Source organism: Ixodes scapularis, unplaced genomic scaffold (genome assembly GCF_016920785.2).
Source record: "Ixodes scapularis isolate PalLabHiFi unplaced genomic scaffold, ASM1692078v2 ptg001158l_1___fragment_4___debris__unscaffolded, whole genome shotgun sequence".
Classification (NCBI taxonomy): Eukaryota; Metazoa; Arthropoda; class Arachnida; order Ixodida; family Ixodidae; genus Ixodes; species Ixodes scapularis.
In genome coordinates, this window is record NW_024610109.1 from 72,501 (window position 1) to 80,000 (window position 7,500).

Below are 7,500 nucleotides of genomic sequence, written 5' to 3' on the forward strand. Positions count from 1 at the left end.
CTGTCGTTGTGTTGTGTTGTGCAGTGCAGTGCAGTGCAGTGCAGTGCAGTGCAGTGCTGTGCGTGCGCCAAAGCCTCTGGATAAAAGAAAAAAAAATATATATATATATAAATACACATTTTTGTTTTCTAATTTATTTTTTTTTAATTAATTTTACATGTGGTAAGTATGCATGACTTATACCATCCTTTGTATTGATTTATTTGGGTCGTGTCTTTTTTTTCCACATTATTAGCCTTCTTGTTCTCCTCCTCCTCCTCCTGCTTATCATTATTGTAGAAATGTTTTGATTTTTCTTTTTTTCCTCTTTCTTTCTAAGCTTTTAGTTTCCACCAGAGTGTCGAACCGAATTTTTTATTGGTTTGCTTCGATTTGCGGGAGCACAAAAGTAATGTAGGACATTAAAATAGCACAACAAATAGAAGAACAAGAGGTATACAGGACAGGCGCTGATGTTGAACTAGTTTCATTCAGGAAAAGTGAACATGTATATACACACGACAGGCAAAGCAGCACATATTCTTAAGGGTAGAAGATATTTGAGCTGGGATGCTGGTGTCTCCCAGCACGATCAAACCATCCGGGGCTATTGCCGCCTTCTCGGCTGCCCTCGGCACTTATCGTGAATAAAAGCTATATATGTATGTTTACTTTTCCTGGATAAAACTAGTTGAAAGTGAGTGCCTGTCCTGTATACTCCTTGTCCTCGTCTTTTTTGCGCTATTTTATATATTTTACTAAGATGAACCAACAGCGTACCGTATTAAAAAGAAAAAGAAGAAGCTAAAGTGATATTATATTTACCTGGTGCTTCTTTTCGTAATAGGCACTATTTCAAGAGTGCAAACGGGTATCTTTCCATTCATTTGTAGGGTTCGCTTATTTTCAGGTGCCGAGAAATAAATTGCTTTATTTAAATTTGATGGAGCAGTAAATGACAAGCTACATACATATCTGTCTTTCCTTGTTTTTTTTTGTTTTTTTTTGTTATATTTTAGCCTGAATTTAAAAGTTATCAGTCTGTTGGGTCGCCTAAAATACAGGTGATTGGCATTTGAGGTTTTTTTTCTTTACAAGATAATGGTTGATTCAATTTAGCAAGTAAGCATCAATTGTGCTACTTTTTTTTTTTCCTTCATCTTAAATAGAGCTAAGCAATCAACTCGACATGACGGCTACTTAATTTGTCGCTTTCTTACCGCCTGTTTTCCGAAACTGTGTGCTTTCTTTTCGTCGTCATCGACTTTGGGCTGCCGCTCCAAGTCCATAGAGCCTTTTTTTTTCAGCTATCCCTGCCGTACACCCTTGTACTTCTATTCATCGTCAGACTAATAGACAGTTATATTTTCTTCCGTACAGTTCCAAGTTGGCGGGTCAGTTTCGGTTCGGCTGAAACTAACTCCTCGGTTCCGGTTTTTCGTTCGCTTCGGTTTTCGGTTCGACACTCTGGTCTTCACCGTGCATGGCACCCCCCCCCCCTTCCTTCCTTCCTTCCTTCCCTCCCTCCCTCCCTCCCTCCCTCCCTCCCTCTCTCCCCTCTTCTCCTCCCTGCAAGAAAACAAACTGTCGTTTCGAAATGTTTTCTTACTTGAACTGTGAAGGTTTTCAAGTGCATTTCCTTTCCTCCTTTATTGAGCGCACTATTCTAGAGTGGAGCTTCCCTTCTGACATTGCAATAAAGTTTCCTGCACAAGGAAGAAAAACCTGCCATTTGACCTCCCTTGTGTGTGCAAAGTGTCAATGTTCCTATATTATGCTTGAACATGGTCTTTTTGTCTTCCTATTTCTCGCAGAAATCATGTATGTGTATGTATGTATATATATATATATACCAATATCGCACTTTATGGATTAATCTTGCACGACCTGTGAAAACCACGTATCTCTGGCTTTCCTCACGTTCGATTTTCGAGCAATTTATGAAGCTAGCTTGGGGAGATTGATTTCGCTCGCACACAATTCGAGGCGCGAGGACGGGCATGTACGAACGCCTACGTAGTCGGGACGGTAAACAAAACTTACACAAATTAAAATCCTTCGCAGATAATAAAAGAAAGAGCAACAAAAAAGTATGGGCGTCTTTCTTTACTAATTTCTTTTTTTTTCTTTTTTAGGATTGTAAGCGGACGGGCTTCTTAAACGATACCAAAAAGCGAGACACAATTTGACAAACGGGTCACGTCACAAGAAAGAAAATCCCACATCCTCAAGCGTGTAAAAAATGCACGCAATATCTACAGTACTGGAATTTGAAGCGCTGCCAATCTCGCGTGCACTAGCCCAAATCGCGTTGCTCCCGCTCACGTCAAAGCGACACAGACCTCGTCGGAAAGGTACGCTTTCTGACGCGGTCAACCGGTAAAAACACTATAGTAAAATTCTGTACTTTGGACGTGATTAATTCAGACTGCTTTGCGGCTAACTAAGCGCGCGTTCTTTCCCAATGAAACGAAAGAGCGAGATTAGAAATAGAGGAAATAATTCCCGTGAAAAGAAAGAAATTCGTCTCTTATTGAGCTTGGCAGTAAAGCACGCGACATCTCCAGTATTCCGTTTGAAAGCGCTCCCGTCGCAAGTGCAGTAGTGTACAGTGTTCGGCTCTCGCCCAGTTGAAAGCGCCAGAAAGCCCGTGTCGCCTCGCGACACGGGTAACCGCTAGAAAACACGCACATTTTAAAGTCGCGTGATTTGCACTTGATTCCTCGGAAGTACTTTGTGGGAGACGAAGCGGGCGTTCCATGCCAAGGACACGGAAGAGAGAGATTAGAAATAGAGCGAACAATTCGCGTGAAAAGAATAATATTTGTCTCCTATCAAACTTGCCAGAAAAGTAAGCGAGATTTCCAGTATTCCGTTTGAAAGCGCTGCCCGTCGCAAGTGCAGTAGTGTACAGTGTTCGGCTCTCGCCCAGTTGAAAGCGCCAGAAAGCCCGTGTCGCCTCGCGACACGGGTAACCGCTAGAAAACACGCACATTTTAAAGTCGCGTGTTTTGCACTTGATTCCTCGGAAGTACTTTGCGGGAGCCGAAGCGGGCGTTCCATGCCAAGGACACGGAAGAGAGAGATTAGAAATAGAGCGAACAATTCGCGTGAAAAGAATAATATTTGTCTCCTATCAAACTTGCCAGAAAAGTAAGCGAGATTTCCAGTATTCCGTTTGAAAGCGCTGCCCGTCGCAAGTGCAGTAGGGTAAATTGTTCGGCTCTCGCCCAGTTGAAAGCGCCAGAAAGCCCGTGTCGCCTGGCGACACGGGTAACCGCTAGAAAACACGCACATTTTAAAGTCGCGTGATTTGCACTTGATTCCTCGGAAGTACTTTGTGGGAGACGAAGCGGGCGTTCCATGCCAAGGACACGGAAGAGAGAGATTAGAAATAGAGCGAACAATTCGCGTGAAAAGAATAATATTTGTCTCCTATCAAACTTGCCAGAAAAGTAAGCGAGATTTCCAGTATTCCGTTTGAAAGCGCTGCCCGTCGCAAGTGCAGTATTGTACAGTGTTCGGCTCTCGCCCAGTTGAAAGCGCCAGAAAGCCCGTGTCGCAAAGCGACACGGGTAACCGCTAGAAAACACGCATCTTTTTCTTTTGTTAATCCCGTGCTTCTCACTTCGTTCCTTGAGAGGACTTTGTCGGAAACTAAGTGGCGGGGCCTTCCAAACGAAACCAATGGTAGAAACAATGAAGTGAGCAAAGAAGAGTAGTGTAAAGAAAGAAAATTGCCTATTATGAAGCCTGTCGTAAACACGCGCGATACCGCGAGCATTCGGATTAAAAGCAGTGACAATCTCACTTACTATAGCGCTCATTGTTCGGCTCTGACACAATTCAAAACGCATGAAACGCCCCGTGTAAATATTGGTTTACTTTGTAATAACAAAGTCGATAAACTTTCTGTTGACCATGTTAACATAAACTGAAAGTCGAAAAGAAGTAATCAGAGTCAAGCAGGGGTCAGCACGTTTTTAATAAAAAGCGAGAAATAATTTTTTTTATAGGGGTAGGATGTATGTACGTATGTATGTATACATAGAGGCAGACAGGAAAAAAAGAACATTTATATATATATATATATATACACACAAACATACATACATACATATATATATATATATATATATAAGGAGAGAGAGAGGGGAAAAAATAAGAAAGAAAGAAGGACAAATAAATGATACTGAATAACGAGGAGCCACATAAGTGAGAGACAGTAAGTCAGCAAGTCAGTCAGTCAGTCACCGAAACTGATAACCACAAACTATGTACAGAATGCTCTTGAAGGATCTTCTTTATACTTATCGGTGCTATTATGTGGAGGTGGGGTCTGTCGAGCGTTCGATTGGTGCGAGCGGCGTCTGACGACGTCGCCGACGCCTTTCGTCGCCGTCTCGGCCGCTGCCTCCGCCGCATGGTCGTTACAGCAAGGTACCTGCGATCTCTGGCGTCTGCCGTTGGGGTCGGTTCTCGGGTGCACCTGTGTCTTGAAAACGAATGCGAGAGGAGGGTGTTTCGGAGCGTCCGCGCTAACCGAACGGTGTGAAATGACGAGTGCGTTCTGACCGAAGGCCGGGGTGCGTCCTCGCGTCCTCACGGGACCTGAAAGCTCGGCAACGCTGCGAAGGCGTCGTCAATGATTTTTTTGGCGTACGACTTTCTGTTGCTACGACGAGAAAGAAATTTATGCGCTTCTTGCCGCGTCGGTACCGACCTCGGTCGGGTATATTCCGGCTGCGCGCTCGAACGTGCTTCATTTCTTCTTGGATTTGGAAGTAATTCCTAAGCGTTGTGTGTTTTTGCGGTTCGTAAGAGGCGCCTGACGGTGGCCCCGCGTCCGCGCGTTGGTATGGTTTTGGGCGACCCACCACGAAAAGATTACCTGGTTGATCCTGCCAGTAGTCATATGCTTGTCTCAAAGATTAAGCCATGCATGTCTAAGTACATGCCGAAACAAGGCGAAACCGCGAATGGCTCATTAAATCAGTTATGGTTCCTTAGATCGTTTCTTCCTACTTGGATAACTGTGGCAATTCTAGAGCTAATACATGCAGTGAGCCCGAAGCCCCTCGGGGCGACGGGTGCTTTTATTAGACCAAGATCAATCGGGCTTCGCTCCGTTTTGTGTGGTGACTCTGGATAACTTTGTGCTGATCGCACGGCCACGAGCCGGCGACGTTTCTTTCAAGTGTCTGCCTTATCAACTGTCGATGGTAGGTTATGCGCCTACCATGGTTGTTACGGGTAACGGAGAATCAGGGTTCGATTCCGGAGAGGGAGCCTGAGAAACGGCTACCACATCCAAGGAAGGCAGCAGGCGCGCAAATTACCCACTCCCGGCACGGGGAGGTAGTGACGAAAAATAACAATACGGGACTCTTTTGAGGCCCCGTAATTGAAATGAGTACACTCTAAATCCTTTAACGAGGATCCATTGGAGGGCAAGTCTGGTGCCAGCAGCCGCGGTAATTCCAGCTCCAATAGCGTATACTAAAGTTGCTGCGGTTAGAAAGCTCGTAGTTGGATCTCAGTTACAGGCGGGAAGTGCGTGGACACCACGTTACGGCCCGTGCTGAACATCATGCCTGTCGTGGCTTGGTTCCCTTCATCAGGTGCCTTGCTTTGGCCGGCGCGTTTACTTTGAAAAAATTAGAGTGCTCAACGCAGGCGATTCGCCTGAATAACAGTGCATGGAATAATAGAACAAGATCCTGTTTCTGTTCTGTTGGTTTTTGGAATACAGGATAATGATTAAGAGGGACAGACGGGGGCATTCGTATTGCGGCGCTAGAGGTGAAATTCTTGGACCGTCGCAAGACGAACTACTGCGAAAGCATTTGCCAAGAATGTTTTCATTGATCAAGAACGAAAGTTAGAGGTTCCAAGGCGATCAGATACCGCCCTAGTTCTAACCATAAACGATGCCAACCAGCGATCCGCCTGAGTTACTCAAATGACTCGGCGGGCAGCTTCCGGGAAACCAAAGTATTTGGGTTCCGGGGGAAGTATGGTTGCAAAGCTGAAACTTAAAGGAATTGACGGAAGGGCACCACCAGGAGTGGAGCCTGCGGCTTAATTTGACTCAACACGGGAAAACTTACCCGGCCCGGACACTGGGAGGATTGACAGATTGAGAGCTCTTTCTTGATTCGGTGGATGGTGGTGCATGGCCGTTCTTAGTTGGTGGAGCGATTTGTCTGGTTAATTCCGATAACGAACGAGACTCTAGCCTATTAAATAGGTGCGTGGTTCTCTGCACCTTGCACCCTTCTTAGAGGGACAAGCGGCTCCTAGCCGCACGAAACAGAGCAATAACAGGTCTGTGATGCCCTTAGATGTCCGGGGCCGCACGCGCGCTACACTGAAGGAAGCAGCGTGTTTTTATCCCTGTCTGTAAAGACTGGGTAACCCGTGGAACCTCCTTCGTGATTGGGATAGGGGCTTGCAATTGTTCCCCTTGAACGAGGAATTCCCAGTAAGCGCGAGTCATAAGCTCGCGTTGATTACGTCCCTGCCCTTTGTACACACCGCCCGTCGCTACTACCGATTGAATGATTTAGTGAGGTCTTCGGACCGATACCCGGAGCGGCCTTTCGGTTGCGCCGGTGTGTTGGAAAGATGACCAAACTTGATCATTTAGAGGAAGTAAAAGTCGTAACAAGGTTTCCGTAGGTGAACCTGCGGAAGGATCATTACCGGATGTTATTTGGCATCGTTTTGTCTTCTTCCTCTTGTACGGGGAATGGACTCGATGTGCGAATTTATCTGGCGCCGATCCCGACCAAGCTTGGATGCCGTCGGGACGGCACAAAAAAAAAAAAAAAACTGTGGTTCGGATGTGCCTTTTTCTTTGGGTGGCCTCCGTTCCTTTCGATGATGCGCCCAGCGGGAGCCCTCTGCTGCCTCGATTGAGAGGAGATTTCAAGTGCACCGGGACAATCCGCGGGTTACAAAAGGCGCATCGCCCCCTTTTTCGTCTCTTCTCGAGGATCGCCCTTTTGTTTTGATTAACGAAGAGGCGTTTGCGAAGAAGCTTTTTTTTTTGCGCTTTCGAGATGGCATGGGATGTGCCGCGCGCGAAAAAAAACAACAACTTGTGTTTTGTCGTACTGATTGAAAAAAAACATTGACACGACTCTAAGCGGTGGATCACTCGGTTCTCGGGTCGATGAAGAACGCAGCCAGCTGCGAGACTTGGTGTGAATTGCAGGACACACTGAGCACTTACTCTTTGAACGCACATTGCGGCCTCGGGCCTTCCCGTGGCTTCGTCTGTGTGAGGGTCGGATCATATATCAAGAGAGGAGAATTTGTTTTCTACCTCGTTTTGACTGTGTCGGATCGTGGGCAGCACGCAGTTTTATGCTTTCTTGCGTTGCGTTTTCTTTGAGCAAATGCACGAGTGGTGCGATTGCACGCGTGCGCTTAACCAGTCCTCCTCCTCCTACGAGTTTTTATCGAACACTGCATGGGAAAACGAAACTCGATGAATACCGTTTGTGGAAAATCCCG

General features: G+C 46.1%; 2 non-coding genes across 2 annotated transcripts; both read left to right on the forward strand.

The window, feature by feature from the left end:
- The first annotated feature begins 4,867 nt into the window (after positions 1–4,867).
- Positions 4,868–6,683, forward strand: LOC120845591. The gene has a single exon (XR_005716793.1). It is a non-coding gene; the product is annotated as a small subunit ribosomal RNA (ribosomal RNA).
- A 438-nt stretch (positions 6,684–7,121) lies between these two features.
- LOC115321356 lies at positions 7,122–7,274 on the forward strand. The gene has a single exon (XR_003918780.1). It is a non-coding gene; the product is annotated as a 5.8S ribosomal RNA (ribosomal RNA).
- The last annotated feature ends 226 nt before the right edge of the window (positions 7,275–7,500 follow it).